Genomic DNA, 18529 nt, shown 5'->3' with positions numbered 1-18529 from the left:
ACAGAATCAGCCTTTGCTGAGGAAGATATACAAAAAGAGCCTCCCGTTATTTCCCGTTTTCTTGTGCAAATGAGGAAAATCGTTCAAAGACACACTCGTCAGATCCAAACGTAACTTTAAAGGCAGAGAAACTACATCTGTGAACAGCGGGAGTCGTGTAGGCCTTTCACATCTTTTTAGTTTTTTGAATATGAAATATTACTCGGAAGTCCTTAGCGACTAAGGACTACCACCGCGATGCTGGCTCAGAATTTTGACTAGGAGCACTGGAGGGGTTACTGGAGATAAATAATATTTATCATCTATTTTTTATCTCTTTTTAGACCTTTCCCATGCGATTATGACCGATAATAATCCATTATTTCACAATGAAAAACGAATAATCCGTAATCCTGAAATTTAATGGCCAATAATCCGCATCCCTTCTCTAAAATCCCGTAATAATCCTTAATCCTAAAACCCTAACAGGACCTCCATAATATGAGTGCTGTTTAGAAATAAGAAAAAGTTGAAATCAGCGCAGGCACGTTAAGCCCCCAACCCCACCCCCGCCCACCCCCCTCCCGGCTAAATAGAGTTAAAACAACATAAAATAAAGCATACCTACAACTTCCACTTTCATCTTGCGTTTCCACACTTTGTTGTCTACTCCTTGGAAAGTATTCAGTTCACAGGCAAATTCTCCATCATCCTCTTCAGTCACATTGAAAATAATCAATGTGGCTCTCTGGGAAATCCATGTGAAGTTGAACCTTCCCTCAAGACCTGATGTTATCCCAGCTACTCCTGATGATGGAACGACAACAGCAACTTGTATGCTGTTTAGACTTAGAACTACCGTAATTAAAATTAAGTCTGGCGTCAGACTGAAGTTCCAGCTCAGATGTACATGAGCAGATCCTTCAAGAAGTTGTCGACCGTTCCCGGTGAGCTCTATGTTGGAATCTGATGTTGTCTCAACAGGAGGAGGTTCATACCATGTGACACTTCCCGCGTCTGAAATAAAAAAAAAAATAAAACAGCCTTATGATAGTCAAAACATCTCACAGAAAATCCCCGAGCAGACCCTTGCGAGACATGTAAATCATGGACACAGGTAAAATTGAAGGGCGAAGAAAGCTTGCTTACAGTTAGAGCTTGCCACAAGTTGCTCGAGATTTCCCAAAAGGTTGCTCAAAAGTAGCTCCATAAAAAGTAAAAAGTTGCTTTTTGTAACGAAAATTGCTCAAAAGTTGCGACAAAAAGAAAAAACTTTTTTTCGTTTCTCTCAGCTTTTATTTGGTCTGATGCAAAAATATGCAATCTGTACAACAAAAGTAAAATTTCTGAGCATTTTTGTGCAATAGTGCGTTGTAACCAGCATCGCTGAATAAATTTGTTCACAATATGTATGAGTAAATACTACGCATCAATATCAATATAACATCATAATAAAGTTTCCATATAACATGCACTCTGACTGGCTGAAACAGCGTGCTTTATCAGAGAACAGAGCACGGGTTGATGACGGTAAGTTCGCTTCCAAATTTTTGCCTCGGAATTTTGACAAATTTGACCCAAACTAAACATCCCCTGTGACTCAGACAAACGCAGTGGAAGCGAGCTATTTTTCTGCAGTAAATATGGCTCACAGAGACCATTGTTAGCAACAGTAGTGTTAAAACTGTACTAAAATAACAAGTTTTGCTAGATTCCTGCCGACAAAACATGTACAGCTGTAGCGAAATAAACAAATTCTCAACCTAAACAGTGCTTCGATAAAGACATTATATTTGTTACGAAGGCAGAAATTTTACTAAGAAGTAAAACAACGACAGAAAACAACCATTGAACTGTCTCTGTTTATGATGAGAGGCTTTATTTTTGTAAATTTACAATAAAAATGTTCAATTGCTCAAACAACACTTACATTCAATGTAGTAAAGCTCGTTCTCCGGTCATCTCAGCGAAGTACACCGGCGAGTGGTCAGTGCAAAACTTGCTCTGATATTCTCTTCTGTGCTCGAAGTAGAACCAGTGGGAGCCGTTAAGCCTTTCTAACATTTACGCTAGTTCGGGCAATCTTGCCGCATGCGGCTACAAGCCGTAAATAACTGTAGCTCCTTTCAAATTCAACTCGGCATTTCGCATTTTCATCCACAAGCTTTGACCTCCGCGTTTCGTAATTTCCACTGGAAAAGTGCTCGTTTTCATGGGCCACAATACGGTCGGATTCCTCTGGACTATAAACCGTTACCTGCCTTTAGGTCCGTATTTAAAAATTAACTTAAAAGCGAACTTTGAAGGCATCGTTCTCCTCTCGAAAGCCGCTCAAACTACTCGAAACTGAAAGCTTAGCTGAAGTCCAGTTTGTGATTGACAGCTGTCGCTTCGTTAGCCAATCAAATTATTTGAACAATTCTAACAAGGATTGTGATTGGCTTATTTTAGCGTGCTTTATCAGAGAACAGTGCACGGCTGACGCTATTTTTGCTTGTTTGGAAAATAAAGTTTGGTTTGAAAATTCAGCCGAATGCGTGGGGAAATTATCTGATTCTTTATCATAAAACAAATAAAGAAGCCTCTTCTGTGCTCTGTTCTGTTGTAAAGCACTTAGGAAGCGGTAGAGCACTCAAGAAGTAGGGAAAAACACACGACTACGTCTCGTGTTTTCCCCTACAATTCTTTCGTGCTCTACCGCTTCCTGCGTGCTTTACAACAGAACAGAGCACAGTCGAGGCTTCTTTATTTGTTAAGTATTAACCTTGTAAAAAGTATATTATGAGCCAATAAAATTGTTGTTGCTGTTCACGGTCAAGACTTCTAACCATTTTCATTTTCCCTGGAGTACTCAGTCTTGCCCCCGGCGTTGACAAAATCTGGATCGGACCGGATCACTGACCAGATCACGGACCGGATCACGGACCGGATCACGGATCGGATCACGGATCGGATCACGGATCGGATCACGGATCGGATCACGGATCGGATCAAGGAAAAAAATTCAAAATTCAAAAAAAAATTAAACAACTGATGATTTCAAACAATTTCCGTTTTTGAGACAAGTCTATACTTTTACAAGATGTGAGTTTGGAATACGATACTTTGGACTGGAATAAAACGAAACAAACCATTTGTATTGCAAGGAAATATAGTTACAAAAAATTATGGGAATAACATCGATAGTGTGAACGATAACGCAACCTGAGAATAACCAACATTTTAGGAGTTACGTCACGATTTTTAGAGTCATTTTTAGGGTCGTAAAGAGTTGCCTTTAAATAGAATAAAACCTTAAAATGATCGTGTTTTCGGATGAAAAACACTTAAGAGGCAAGAACAAATCAAAACGAAATAAGGATCGTTAAGGATGGCAAAGATTAACGAGGACTGCAAATGACGAACTTGAAAAACTAGGCTAGTTTTTTCAAGGCGCGCAAATCGTGACATAGCTCCTTTAAAGCAAGCCATGTCCATAAGTTTTCGTACGTAAGTTTTCTCATTAACTGTAACGCCAACTGTAATGCTCACATCTGACACGAAAATGTAGCCGAGAATTAGCTAGTGATACGAAAACAATTTTAAAAACGAGAATGGGAGGTTCACGCAAGCTTCGAGTCAACTAACGTTCAAATATAACTACATCTGCCTGTTCATTGCAATTTAAATTCGTCGTAAATTAAGCGGTTATGTGGCTTTTTAAATGATCTCTTGTCATTCTCTGTAATTAACATGTCATTGCGTCAAATTCAGGAGTCTTATTTTCATTTAACATGTTTTAGTCTTCCACCGGCCCCATGAGCGTGAAAACAGCACCGCTCAAAGCGAAGTCTGGCGAAGTCATCACCGACCAGAGCAAGCAGCTGCAGCGTTGGGTCGAGCACTATCTCGAGCTCTACTCGACCCAGAACATCGTGACAGACGCTGCCCTTGATGCCTTGCCCGGACTTCCAGCCATGGAGGAGCTAGACGAGATGCCCACACTAGAAGAGCTCAGCAAAGCCATTGACAACCTCGCCTGTGGCAAGGCGCCAGGGTTGGACAGCATACCAGCAGAAGTCCTAAAACATGGCAAACTTTCCATCCTCCAGCCGCTTCACGAGCTCCTCTGCCATTGCTGGGAGAAAGGACACATCCCACAAGACATGAGAGATGCTAGCATAGTCACCCTTTACAAAAACAAGGGTGACCGAAGCGATTGCAATAACTATCGCGGCATTTCACTCCTCAGCATTGTAGGCAAAGTCTTTGCACGTGTCGCACTGGGTCGCCTGCAGAGTCTTGCTTCGCGAGTTTATCCAGAGTCCCAGTGTGGCTTCAGAGCCGGCAGATCCACAGTAGATATGATCTTCTCCCTCCGCCAGCAGCAGGAGAAGTGTCGTGAGCAGCAGCAACCATTGTTCCTCGCTTTTGTGGACCTGACAAAAGCCTTCGACCTGGTCAGTCGTAGTGGGCTCTTCCAAATCCTTCAGAAGATCGGCTGCCCACCAAAACTCCTCGCCCTCATCACCGCCTTCCACAAGGACATGCAGAGCACCGTCTGCTTTGATGGAGCCACCTCGGATGCCTTCCCAGTCAGCAGTGGAGTAAAGCAGGGCTGCGTTTTGGCGCCAACCCTGTTCGGGATTTTCTTCTCGATGTTACTCCACTACGCCTTTGCCGATTGCTCGGAGGGTGTATACATTCGGACGAGGTCAGATGGCAAGCTTTTCAACATTGCCAGGCTCCGCACCAAAACCAAGACCCTTAAAGTGCTCATACGCGAGCTGTTGTTCGCGGATGATGCTGCCCTGGCATCCCACAGCGAGGCAGGCCTTCAACGCTTGGTTGATAAGCTGTCTCACGCCTGCAAGGAGTTCGGCCTTACCATCAGTCTAAAGAAGACAAACATCCTAGCCCAAGATGCGGAGACACCTCCCGTCATTACCATCAACAACACTGAACTGGAGGTCGTGGACTCTTTCACTTACCTAGGGTCAACAGTGTCAAGCAAGGCGTCGCTAGATGTCGAGATCAGTTCAAGGATCGCCAAGGCAGCCGGCGTTATGGCCAAACTCAACAAGAGAGTGTGGATTAACGACCTGTTGAGGGAGAGGACCAGGCTGCAAGTCTACCGATCTTGTGTCTTTTCCACTCTCCTTTACGGAAGCGAGTCGTGGCCCACATACGCCAGACAAGAGAAGTGGCTCAATGGGTTCCACCTCCGCTGCCTTCGGCGTCTCCTTCAGATCAAATGGCAGGACAGAGTCTCCAACACCAATGTTCTTCAACGAGCCGACATGCCGAGCATCCCTACACTACTCATCCAAAGACGCCTACGGTGGCTCGGTCATGTTCACCGTATGGAACCCGATCGCTTGCCAAGGCAAGTCCTCTACGGGGAACTGTGGGAGGGCGCCCGACGCGTGGGCCGACCTCTCCTTCGCTTTAAGGATGTTTGCAAGCGTGACCTGCGACTAGCTGATTTCAATCCCAATACCTGGGAGGTCCTCGCGCAAGACCGCGCCGCCTGGCGTCACGGTGTGAAGGAGGGGGCACTCAGGGCCGAGACGAAGGCCAGGGCTGAGGCGACAATTAAGCGGGCGGCGAGAAAGGAACGACAAGTATCAGTTCGTGAGGTCACCAACTACATCTGTACCAGCTGCAACAAAGACTGCCACTCAAGAATCGGGCTCTTGAGTCACTTAAGAGCCTGTCGACAGTGACGCGCTGACCATCGCCTCTCCGAGACGAGGATGCCATATATCTTATAAACGATTCTATTTTTGGGGGGGATTTTTTTTTCTTTAAAACTTTTTTTTTTTCTGTGATCCGATCCGTGATCCGATCCGTGATCCGGTCCGCGATCCGATCCGTGATCCGGTCCGGTCCGGTCCGATTCAGATTTTGTCGACGCCGGTCTTGCCCCTGCTTCTGCGGCTACACTCAGAGGATCTGAATGACCTTCGTACTCTGAAACACTCGAATCAGTGCAGCGTGAATCTTCGTCCGCCATTTTGGATTTTTTTTTAAAAAACCGCTGACCTAGCAGCCCGGCTACATACATCTTTCGTTCATGATCTGCCCCAGGGGGAGGAACTGCTCCTTTTTCACAGGAAATTCACAAATTGTCTGCTGAAACATTGTAAAATATGGAAGCATGGCCAATTAAAGCCCTAAAAGCTGCTCCAATATCTAGAAAACTAGAAATTGCTCAGAATGCAAAAAGTTGCTCGAAACAAAAAAAAAATTGCTCGAAATACGAAAAGTTGCCAAAAAGTGCCGAGCAACTTGTGGCAAGCCCTACTTACAGTCACTCGACAAAGATAAAATAAAAAATTGGCATTAAATGAGACTGTCCAGGAGCAGATCTCAGAAAAAAAAAATAGCCTGCGTAGCTGGTGGGATTTCGCCCTCGAGTGCTTTGCTTCGACGGCGGAGTGCCCAACGAAAGCAGCAAAGCCTCGAGGAAAATAGAGAGCAGTGAAGTTGATGGAATTTCACCGCTTCAACCTCGATCCCAGGCTCTTTCTTCCTGGCTTCCTTCGTCGTTGAGAAGAGAGACTGTCACGTGGCCAACTGCGACACAAACATTTCCATCGGGGTAAGGTCCATGAATATTTCTTCGATTTCTAACGAAGCAAAAGCAAAACGATCGCCATAAACCACACACGTGCAGTACACTTTTGAAATTCCCCAGTCCTATTCTAAGCTTCATAGAGGTCGCACGAAAAAAATATTAATCCGGTATATTGAAGTATATCATCAATGCGATTTCAATTCCATCCGGTCGATTTTACAACAAGTAAAACTGCTTTGCTGTTTCATGTTGCCTGAGCATCACACATGATAAAATAAAATAAAACATACAATAAAAATAAATCAATTAAATAATAATAATAATAACAATAATAACAATAATAATTAATATTAATAACATGTTTATTAGTGGTTTATAAAAAAATTACAACTGTAAAAATTCTTAGGACAATATATATGTCAGGGAAATACTAACTTACAAACGAATTACAAATTACACTCATTCTTTACAACCGTTATAAATTTGTCTATTATCATTTGTCGAAAAAATTTAAAAAAGAATAGTAAAAAATACTCTACACATTTAAATGGCAAAAACTCTACTTTAAAAATACACTGTAGCTATATGCAGGTCCACTTCTTGGCTCAGTGTTCGTGGCTTCGGCTAGAGATCCCCAGAAATAGCATTCTCAATTGCCTTAACGAATATTTGCATGTCCTTTTTCGATATCTAAATCAATGTCCGACAGTTCTAAGTGGACTCTCTTAGGAGCTCGCGAGCCTCTTAAACAAAGTAATGCTGATCTCAGCATAATAATTTTTTTTAATAATAATAATAATAATAATGTCTATTAGTGGCTTATAAAAAAATTACAACTGTAAAAATTCTTAGGACAATATATATGTCAGGGAAATATTAACTTACAAAACGAATTACAAATTTTTTTTGTAAATTTGTAAAATAATTTTTTTGATTATTATTATTATGATAATAATAATAATAATAATAATAATAATGTCTACAATAATTTTTTAATATAATTCTTGACTACGCCAACAAATCTTGTTCATACATCTGTGACTAAATATAAACTTAAATAAATTTGATGTAGATGAAATATAAGTGGGCTTAGTGTCGGAAACCTAAGAGACTGATCCACTGCTTTTAGTATGATTCGGTACGTGAAGTTTTGTACGCGCAAACCGTTGCGACGTTTGTGGTCCATTTGGCTTTCGAATTTCTTTGTAACGAAAGTCTTCGCGGTCTGTTCTTCGAATTAACATGCCAGAAATTAGCATTCTTGGTCAGCAAATGTGGCTAAATGTGACTTCGAACCTCAATAAGGAAGTTTAGCCATTGCCCGAGAAATTGTAACGTACTAGATTTGTCGCAGCAACAATCAAAACACTCTGTTACCGTTCCCACTCAGCAGATATATTTACCACCCAAATTATTGGTGGTCACGCGATCAGCTGCCACCATGGTCTCTCTCTTCAACTGCAAGGGTCGCAAATTAAAGAAGAGTGAGCCTGGGATCGTGGTTGTCATCACTCCGGAAAATTCCCTCCAGGCCTCGCCTCTAGGATCCGCCGACCCGCCGAAGAAACCAAGCACTCCCGCGCGAAATTCCCGCCAGCAACGCAGACCAGAAAAACATCAACAAATTGCATTGCACAAAAACCAGTCGCCTTTGCCGCCGATCCGGATACCGTGTTGCATGAATGTTTTGCGATAATTTAATTATATAGATCGGCGAGGTTTTGTTTTTTTGGGAAAACTAATTTTTGCGATTGTTGCTGGACCTTGCTGGATTATAAATTTTTCCGATTATTAGGTGGTCGCGTTTAACAGGGGATTTTCATCTACACAAGAACACCTAACCAAGCAAGAACATGTCAGCATGATGGTATTCTTTAAATGGAGTACCTTCAGACGTTTCTTTTCTGTAGACTTATTAGCAGCTACACCTGTAATGTACCGAAGTCAATTCCATCGTTTTATTTTTGAACTTTTTGTTTCTAATTTCATTGTTTTGTTTCTGAACGAAAGACTTTTAAATAAATGGCATCAACAAGATTTAACATGTGATGTTTCTTTTTTGTTACTTGCCAGTGGAGAAAGTTTTGTGGAGAAAATCAACGTCTAAGGGAATTTTTTTCCCGGAAGCTTTTTTTCCCAAAATAAAATGTTTGTTGTAAAAAAAAAAAAAATGTCCCTTGATACTCTAGATAGGGTAAAGTTTGCATATAAGCCAAGTGGCCCATCCGGTTTCTCTAACATGAAGCGATTAGGAGTATCTCTACTCCCCCCTGGATGGGATGCTGGTCCATCGCAGGGTTAAGTTCACCGGTACCCATTTATAACCTTGGATAGAGAGAGGCGCTGTGAGAGTAAAGTGTCTTGCCCAAGAACACATCACAATGTCTCCGAACCAGGACCGCTCGATCCAGAGACGAGCGCACTAATCATGAGGCCACCTCGGCTCCACCAAACCTCTACTTAAACTTAATTCATCCATTGTTCTCTTTAAATAAAATTGCTATTCAAAATTATTGATACTATAGAAGATATATTATTTTATAACTCAGTGCTATGTCGGCTGGCGTGTCTGAACCATAATTTTAAATCTGAAACCCACCAACTTACTTTTAGGAGAGCGCGGAAACATAGTACAATTTAACAAGTGTTCCATGAGCTTGAGTTCGATATGACGACCTATGTTGGATATGTTGGACATGATGACATAACCACTGAGTTGGTTATGACCCCGCTCATTACATGGCTAGCTCTGCCAGCGGAAAGATGAAACAAATCCTATGCTGTAATTGGCTACACGAGTGGGCAAGATGGTGTTATTCTGCACGCTCGGGATTACCCGCTGCTTCCCGTAACATATTCCGTTTTTTATGCCATACGATAAATGTTTAGTCAAGCTGCCCGGATTCTGAACATTTTCTTTTTACCGTATTTCTGGACTTCGACTGCGTTTCGGCACGTGAAGAAGACCTTGGCGAATATCAAGCCTCAGAGGGCCAATAATTAGAAATAATCAATCAGATTGCTCTATTGCCGCTGCATATTCTCTCAAAATAGTCTCACGATCGTGGCGATATTATATATAGTCATCATATGGAAAACCTCTATCCAGCGATCGTAGTGATCCTGGCAATCGTTGTCGTCAGATAGACTTAGGGACAGTTCTGCTGTCCGTTCAGGGACAGTTCTGCTGTCTCTGAACGGAAGATTTGAAGTGGTTGACCGTCAGATAAAATGGAGCGTCTGGTTCTAGCATGAACTGAGGGCGTTTATCTCTGTACAGTTTATAAACATTCACTGGATTGCGCTCGGTTGGAATCTCTTTGTTTTCATACATTCTCGGTTTCACGGGCCTGACATTCCGTGGGTCTTCGCCCTGTCTGCTCTTAGTTTGTCTCTCTGAATGAACAGGATATTCTTTGCCCTGACTATGAGTCCCCAAAACAACGTCGCCCCAGCGCAAGTTTCGTTGTTCTGTGCAGCCTTTGAGGCCGAAGTGAATGATATTATTCAGCCAAACTGTGCATTCGGTTTAATCCCTCGGCCATCTTTTTTTCAGTTCTTTTTGCTTTGCTTTCGAAGTGTCTCTCAATCTCGCAAACTCGGGATCACTAAACAGCCTTTTCCTACGCTTGCTAAGTCTCCTCTGAGAGAGGACGGCTCATATTGTTCACCTTTCTTGGTTCTAGCTACAATAATGAACTCACTAAGGAACACCTCTAATTATCTGTCTTCTTCCCTCTGGAGCAAGCAGCCCCCACCCTCTCCCCCTCCCCCCTCCCAAACTAGACCTTGGCAAGAAGAAAGGCGCTCTGTACCGCAGACAATATCATTTGATTGCTTAGATTCTTAGACTTTAATATGCACTAATCTACCACTGGTTTCATTCCTGCAGTCTCTGACTCCAGTTAGAACCGTGCAATTAGGGAGAAATAATGTGATAAATTTAATAAACCTAAAATCATTTTGTTTAAAAATTAGCGATAGCGTTTAGCCGTTTGCTTAACGTCACAATCAAGTCAGAGTGAATGAAAATGGTTCGAATACAGATATAAACTGAGAATCCTTCGGTAGTCCATGTTCCTCTCGATGCCTGCATATTGTTGAATCTTTGTGTTCGCTGATGCATTGGTCGGGTCGTATACCCGAAATAATCTGCGCCCCACAGATTGCATTTAAATTTACAGACCTACGCATTGATTGCTAACAACAGAGGACTTCTTCTCTTTCGGGGCGAAAACTTGACCAATATTCTTACTCTGGAAGACAGTTTTAATGTGGACACCAACGATGGAACTCAGATTTTGCAATTGCTCTTTGACTCGATTAGCTTTTGACTCGATTTATCTTACATGTCATGATAGTATGCAAATATTATGCTTGGGTTGCCTTTGTGTGCAGTCTTTATAGTTATCTTGCAACAAACGGTGCTACATATTTTTTAAGAAGTCAGTAGTTACAATGTAACGATAACATAGATTGGCTTAGGCGGACACCGCGGAAATACGTTTTTTGACGTCACCGTAACTGGTCAGTGGTCATCACCATCAGGCTGTGCTGTCCTTCGATCGATCAGTTCTCCGAGATCGGTATTTTGCTTCGTTTTAAGGTCGAAAATATCCTTGATACTTCTCGTTATTGGTGAATTTGACGCCCTGAAATGGGTTTTTAATACTCAACCAATGTTCGTAATGAATAGCGGTACAGGGAAGTCATTTTGTGTGGAGTAATGTGTAGTTTGCTGACTCGAGCCTGCATCGTGTTGCCTCAGTCGCCCTCGCCTCAGAATTGTCAAAAACAACGATGGGTATCCAGCAAAGCAGAAGATCGGTTCTGTATGAAGCTTTTGCAAGGATTTTGAAGACTAGTTGGATTTAAAGTGTAATTTGCATGAAATGGTTAAGGTACATGTAAGTCAGGACCGTTTTCACACTCACTTTGCGCCGACACGTGGTGCTTGTTCACTTAGATTATATTTCGCAACGCGTCAAAGAAACTTTGATAAGAATTTGTCCTTAAAGACTGGCTTGTTTGGCGTTTCTATCACCTTTCTGACTTTCTGCGCCTTTTGGAACAGGTGAAATAATTTTTTTGTACCTGCCGTTTGCTGTCAGAATAAAACATTTGTTGATTTCATTCACAAGATATTTCTCTATCATTAAAGATTGTTTAAGCCTACATTTATATATAATGGTGGCGTTTGCGAACGGAGTAGAAATCGAAAATATTGTGCTTTGTTGGCCGCAGCGAACGCTGGAAATACTGAAAACATTCAAGACCGCTCAATATCTTCGGATCATTGACAATTTTTTACATCGATTGTATAAAATTGTTTACATCGATTACATGTTGATAGTACATGGAAATTTTCAAGACCGTTTCCTTGTACATGTATGCACAGGTAACTAAACATTTTAAAATGGCCAAACACCTGTATTTGTTTACACGAAACCGCTTCCACTTATGGGATGTGGTCAAGTTTCACTTCTTTTGATGCTGAAAAGACATTCAACATTTCAGAGAGGCAGTAATCAACTCTTCAATGAAACCCACTAGTTTATTTTGTTTACTAAGTCATTTGAAGCTTTTCGATTTCTATTTCCCTATCTTACATATGCATTGTATCAACTTATATAAATAATTGACTGTTGTTGGATTTCCTTTCATTTAATTTAATTCAGACGAGCTTTGCTCAATCACTACAAAATAATTTTTACATTGTATGTGCTTAATGACTCAGACATCTACATATCACGTGCTTTGAATCAATATGAAATTAATTATGATCCCCTTAGTAATAATATTGTATCATCCTCCCTTCTGTAAGATTCTTACTTAACTTGTAACCACTTTATTACAAGATATTATAGCACCTGATGGCAATAAATTATATAATTATATGTTTTTTTTTTTCCTGTGATAAATTGGCTAACAAGAGGGTTTGTTTATGCCACTGTGTCTCTGAATTGGCTTACTGTCGTCCACAAACCAGTGGTAATAAATCTTCGCTATGACTAACTCAGATACTAGACACAAAAGCATGTATTAAAGAACAGATACATTTCTTACAAATAATATCTACTGCATTTAGTTCATCACTTAAGTTCTACAACATTGCTTTTCTCCAGTGAGAAATTTTTTGCAAAGTCTGAAGTTGTAAGTTGCAAAGACAAGTTCCGTCAGTAGTTGCGAATCATTTAAAATTAGGCTTTGATACTGTAAACTGAATGGCAGAAAGCGAGGAAATTAGAAATTGTCTCAAATACACAAGTGATAAAAGAGGTAAACTTGATTGAAATCTATAGACTCTTTTTTTAGGTTTAGGGTTAAGGTTAGGCCTAAGGGACAAGGTGGAAGGTGCGGTGGCCTCATGGTTAGTGCGCTCAGCAATGGATTGAGTGGTCCGTGTTCGAGCCCTGGTCAAGGACATTGTGTTGTGTTTTTGGGCAAGACACTTGTACTCTCACGTTGCCTCTCTCCACAAAGGTGTACATATGGGTACTGGTGAATTTAATGCTGGGGGTAACCCTGCAGTCGACTAGCATCCTATCCAGGGGGTAGTAGAAATACTCCTAGTCGCTTCATGCTACAGAAACCGAGATAAGCCTGGCCTGATGGGCCACTTGGCTCGTATGCAGACTTTACCTTTTACTTAAAGACAAGGTACTGCATCAAGTTGGGGGAGGGACAGGGGAGTCAGAACCTCTCACTTCCCATACCCTGTTCTCCCACTTCCATACCTTTATCTCTTGACTCCCACCCTCGTTCATCCTGCTCCTGTCCCTTGTAAATTAAGAGACTCAAACCACATCCTAGTCATTTAGCTGCACAGACCTTAGGCATTTCCTTTTCCTTTTTTCCTTTGTTTTCAGCCTTGCTACTCTTACCCACATCTTTCAAGTGAATGACCTATGACGTAACCACTGTCAAAGGGTTTCATTTTGAGCCTCATTTTGAGCCTAAGGGTGAATTTTTCTTTGCCCGTCGGCCTAGAAGTCTCTAAAGCCACTAAATGAATTCAAAGTCAAATAACATTTTCAGTTCTTGTTTTTGAACGTATTTGAAGCCTTAATGAATGACAAAAATTAGCATTTTGCATTTCTCTCCAGATTCCTGCCCTCTTAACACTCCTGCTTCCCGCCCTCTTCTCTCCCGTTTCCTGCCTCCTATTCTCCTGGGCTCCTGCCCCCTGCCTCTCCCCACCATCAACAGATGGCTGAATGTCCAGGAGAGGAGTTGCCATATGGGGAACATTGGTCAGTACTCTCTCAGTTGATGTTTTTACAGCATTGATGTTGTGGAAATCATCCATGGACAGTATCTAAAAGGATTTTTGCTGAGCCAAAATAGAAAAATATGTACAATAGAAGAAGTTTTCTATTGGGAAATCTAGATAATAGTAATATGTAAACAAATATTAATTTTAGAAAGAGTCTCAGGCTCTAAGGTTATGTGCTCATAAATTATCTGGGTGGCCTTATAATCAGAAGATTGTTGTGTGAATACAGGGGGGATAGCCTATTTATAACTAAAAATGAAATTCATGTATTGAGTTTTAACTAGAAGTTGTTATTACCCAGATTATATGGTATTTTTGTTGTCTTAGAATAACATATGCATGTATTTTTAATTACCTTTTTAACAGCTTTGTAGTCCATGTCTTCTGCCATCTTAAGATAATCAGATGTCATGTACCTCTTGTTGTTTTTTCTAATAGCTAAATAGTTTTTCTTCCAAACTCTAATAGCTATGCAACTAGTTTAAAATAATTTTCACCCTTTACAGGCGTTAAAAGCAAATTACAGAACTGCAACAATTCGAAATTATGACAAGAAACAAAGAAACAATAATAAACATGAAAATTTGAAATTTTATTTTCGCCAGCCTCAAGCTTCCTGAAGTACAGTATAATTAAAATTGGATATTTTATAATAAAACATACCTCGGTGAATTCTTCCTCGAGTTGAGGCCAAGTTTTGAACCCTTTTGGGGCTTCAGTCCTGCACTTGTTACACCAACGTGTCCAAGATTTATACGAAGCACTGCTTCGATTTCGGCCAACTTGACCTATAATTCGGTGATACCGAGTGAGGACAGGATGACCGTGTTTACATACGCGAGTGCCCCCAATCGAACAAGTGGACGAACACGAGCATGTTTTCCCAACGAATTTGATCGAAATGCCGTTGACATACCGATTCGTACGGTTCAAGCCCACCAATTCAACAAACTTGAGAAGTTGATGTCCTCATAACACCGCTACAGCAACACAAAAGCTGCCTAGTTTTAGCCTTAGCACACATCGTAACGTAAATAGACCATTTTACAGTTGTCTGCTCAGTGACCTGGCCTTTGTATGGCAGCGAGGCTAGAGTTGACCTTGTTTTGATACAGACCTCACTGCTTTTGTCATGTAAATGCACCTAGTTAGCATCAGAACAACTTGTTTTACGCAACAAAAGCAGTGAGGTCTCTATCAAAACAAGGTCAACTCTAGCCTCGCTGCCATACAAAGGCCAGGTCACTGAGCAGACAACTGTAAAATGGTCTATTGCCACTGACTCGCCGCTTGCGAGCATAAACTCTCACGAAACAACAACAATTTCATACCGTGTGCAAGTTCAGTTTGGCTTTGGCACAATATATAATATTAACTGAGAACTATTCAACAAATGAGCGGAGTTTAAAAGCTAAGTTTACAGTGTGCGCTTTAAGTTTTGTATCTTTTTGGCTGTCGACAAGACTCGCTGCGAAAACAACGTAAAAGTTGCAGGCATTTTGTACTTTTCTTAAGGTGTACCGCTGACCAATAAAATACTGTATCGCGCCCTAAAGAACGTATTTCCGCGGTGTCGCTTAGGCGTAGAGTAGAAGAACTAAACTTCGTTGAAACTGAAACAGAGGAACTTGTTCCTTCTAGCTCTTCCGGTAGGCAAGAGGTAATTACGCAGAACTACAGTATTTCACTGCATTTGCCGGTTGAAAGTAGGAAATACATGTGGATACAAGAAGTTAAGCTGTGATACAAGCAAGTATCTCCTACACTTCGTTTTGATCGAGAAGAAGGAAAAGAAATGTTAACTGCATCGTAAAAACATGCATCGTAAAAGCCGTCAGTTTAAGAGTTGCCAGACTTCTGTCTATGTACGTCTCGGTCAAGTTCAAAAGATATATCAATATCATTAATATATCAATCAACTTTCGACTGAGTATTATCCTTACATATCAGCCGATCGAGACTACGAGTCGGTCGACACTATGGATCTATGTATAACTATCAAATATAAAGCTGAAACGTAGTCAATACCTGTTATGTTCAGTCGTGAGAATATTGTTCCACAGGCAAGTAACTTGATCACATAGACTTTACAAGTCTGCATCATCATGTTCACTGATGTTCGCTCGCAGAAAACAACAACACGAAAGTGAATGTCCTATGAAAGGCGCTGTTGTCCATAGTTTTCGGCAAGAGCGAATGAGAGGCTCTGAAACTGAAGATTAGAAGCAGCCATTTTGTATCATCCAGAAGCGACGACCTTTAAACCTGCGTGACCAACTATTGAATAACAATGCCGCCATTTGCAGTGACATAATTATTGCCAAACAAAACAACGTTTCGGAGGCCTGCTAGAGTAACAATTATTCCATGAGTAAGTCATTCAAGGTATATGAACGTCACTAAATTGCCAAACAGTCGAGACGCGTATCATTGAGTTGGTGATAGTCATCTTTTAAGCTAACTTAGCAGTAATGCTTCTGGAATTTATTTGTCATTTACCAGTGATACATGTTCGTGTCAGGTTAGACACGAAAGTCGTTTACTCAACAACCAACTCTATTTGCATGACCATAAATACATGCAGTGTTGAAAATGCTTTTACAAACTAGAGCTAAAACTAAAACAGTAACGATTATCGTGATCATGTAATAATGTTTTGATATAGCAATCAAGTTACATTGGTTTGATTTTAAAGTAAAATATTGCGTAGATCAAAGCAAGATGAAATAAATTTTGCTAATTGAATATTAATATAATGATTTGAAGAAGTCATAAGTTCACCGATAGCTTGTAACGGGGAGAATTGCTTACAAGTCGGAATAAAATGTTCTATTTTTTGTAAAATTTATATCTTAGAATAGAGTATTTATTGCAATCCCTTACGAAAATAATGCCTATTTTATACCTATTTTATATGTTATTTTATTCCTATCATTTTTGTATTTTTTTACTATTTTTCTGGACTATTTTAAAGCTGTTTTTTACCTATTTTAAACCTGTTATTTTGAAACAAAAAATAGCCAAAAATAGCTAGTCCAGAGTGCTGACCAAAACTTACCTAAATCAGCTTTAAAATAGCTTTAAAATAGTGAATAATGTTATAGCAACTTGATGAGAAAATAGTATTAAAATAGCATGAATGAAACAAATTGAAAATAAAATAGGCTGAAAATAGCCTTAAAATAGTAATAAAACAGGGATAAAATTGGGATGAAGAGGAAAGTACCTTGGAAAATAGGCTTAAATCAGGGTTAGATTACTTTTAAAATAGCAATAAAACAGGGATAAAATTGGGATGTAGAGGAAAATACCTTGGAAAACAGGCTTAAAATAGCTTTAAAATAGACATAAACAGGGTTAAAATAGCTTTAAAATAGCTTTTTAAAGTGCCACTGAAACGAAATTTTCGTATGTGAGATTTTTGCTTAGTAATAAAGTTTCAACCTTACTTGGAAACACTGCGGACTTTTTTTTTCGCATACGGTTAGCGAAAACTGCTTTTTCAGCCGTTCGAAGTTGGCTGATTAAGCCCAAAATTGGCGGCCATCTTGGCGCGGCCAAAACAGCCTAGTGACGTCACTGGTTGTATTACTCTCATGCCGCGCTGAAAATTTAGAGTGATTATGGGAGAAGAGAATACTGTTCGACGCCCCCCAAAAAACATCTTAAGGACATCTCAGAGCTGTAAAGCAGATAATAACAGTAGCCTTAGACAAGAAGGGGTGAAGAGTCGATCCTGGGGCTTTTCAGTCTATTTAATTGGATATTTGCAGGATATTTTATGTAAGCAAGCAAACGAGTGGCAGTTCTTAGATCGCAAAATGATCGGGACTCTTGGTGAAATGGCCGCCACTCAATTAAACAATACCTACACTCATAAAGTAAAAAAGACATGAAAAAAAGAGAAAGCGGCTTTTGAAATTATTATCCGGACTGCTGCTGCACGAATCGCAGCAACAACGCTTCGAGTTTCGAGTCGCTTCGCTTCGAGGAAATCGGACGCTTTGTGAGTTTCACCGCGGACGAGATTGTGCTACAGTGACCTGTAGTCCAGTTGTATCTGTTACATCCTACAAGTTATCAAATCAGCAACAATTTAAGAAACCCTCTTCTGTTATGTGAGGGAGCGAATTTAAACTATTAAGGTAAACTAAGCTGCCATGACCCTACAGGTATGTTTTCAAGAAACGAGAGAAAGCGTGACAATGTCGACGGCGAAAGGTGATAAATGCAAATTAGTTCAAATTCTGTTTAATAAACCTTCGAAAGGAGTGTAAACTAAACGAATTGCTTTGAATTTGGATACCATTAAATGAAGATGATAGACGTAAGTATGTGCTAAAGAACTCAAAGTAATCTGTTAAACAATACAATTGACGTTCAATTGACGTTCTCAGCGAAAAAAACACGTACTGGTTTGAAAAATATGGAAATAGGTTCTTAGATGGCGTGATTTTTTAATTTTCCAAATACGTTCGGCATCTTTAAGTCCTTTTGTTCATTTCACGGGTTTTTGGCTTCGCATCGGAAAACGTAAATAGTGTCTTTGTGTTCAACCAATGAGTTGATTTCCCAAGTGTCCTTGTACGTGATCGATTTAATTAGTTATGACAAATAGTTTTTTAGTATCTTGCTCTAGGAACTTGAAGTACTGTTAGCGATAGTGTTTTTCAAAAGTAAAGCTATGCTTTTCCCGAAGCGAAGCCAAAGCGAAC

The 18529-nt window shown here is 40.4% G+C and overlaps 1 protein-coding gene across 6 annotated transcripts in view; it reads right to left on the bottom strand.

Annotated features, from left to right (window-relative positions):
• Positions 1-18529, bottom strand: part of LOC145492241 (uncharacterized) — a 629788-nt gene that overhangs the window by 557640 nt on the left and 53619 nt on the right. The window lies entirely within an intron of this gene.

This window comes from Orbicella franksi, chromosome 7 (assembly GCF_964199315.1).
Source record: "Orbicella franksi chromosome 7, jaOrbFran1.1, whole genome shotgun sequence".
In the NCBI taxonomy this organism is placed as follows: domain Eukaryota; kingdom Metazoa; phylum Cnidaria; class Anthozoa; order Scleractinia; family Merulinidae; genus Orbicella; species Orbicella franksi.
The sequence above is the reverse complement of the archived record's forward strand: the minus strand, read 5'-3'. Positions and strand labels throughout refer to the sequence as shown.